The sequence below is a fragment of the Penaeus monodon genome, chromosome 25, assembly GCF_015228065.2.
Source record: "Penaeus monodon isolate SGIC_2016 chromosome 25, NSTDA_Pmon_1, whole genome shotgun sequence".
In the NCBI taxonomy this organism is placed as follows: Eukaryota; Metazoa; Arthropoda; class Malacostraca; order Decapoda; family Penaeidae; genus Penaeus; species Penaeus monodon.
The window spans coordinates 10125099-10125433 of record NC_051410.1 but is presented as its reverse complement, the minus strand read 5'-3'; positions in this window follow the sequence as shown (position 1 = coordinate 10125433).

Sequence of the window (335 nt, the reverse complement as noted above, 5' to 3'; positions counted from 1 at the left end):
GGAACTACTGCACCCAAAGATCCATACACTAGTTCAAAGAATATTCATGACAGGATAAAACCACGCAGGCAAAATCCTTGCATTTACCAGTCTCTCTAACTTAGTAAAGATATATGTCGTTATCAGACAGGATTTTACACTCGTCCCTTTTACATTGCATTGCTTTGAGATTTGTACAAAGACCTGTTTACTTTTTTTTTCTCCTCATTACTTGTACACTACACCATTGACAATGAAAAAAAAGTTTCATAGCATAAAACGCATTGGACACTGTATTTTGTTTGAAGATAAATCTGTCAGTGGCCAACATATCATATACCATAATATCATCCTGA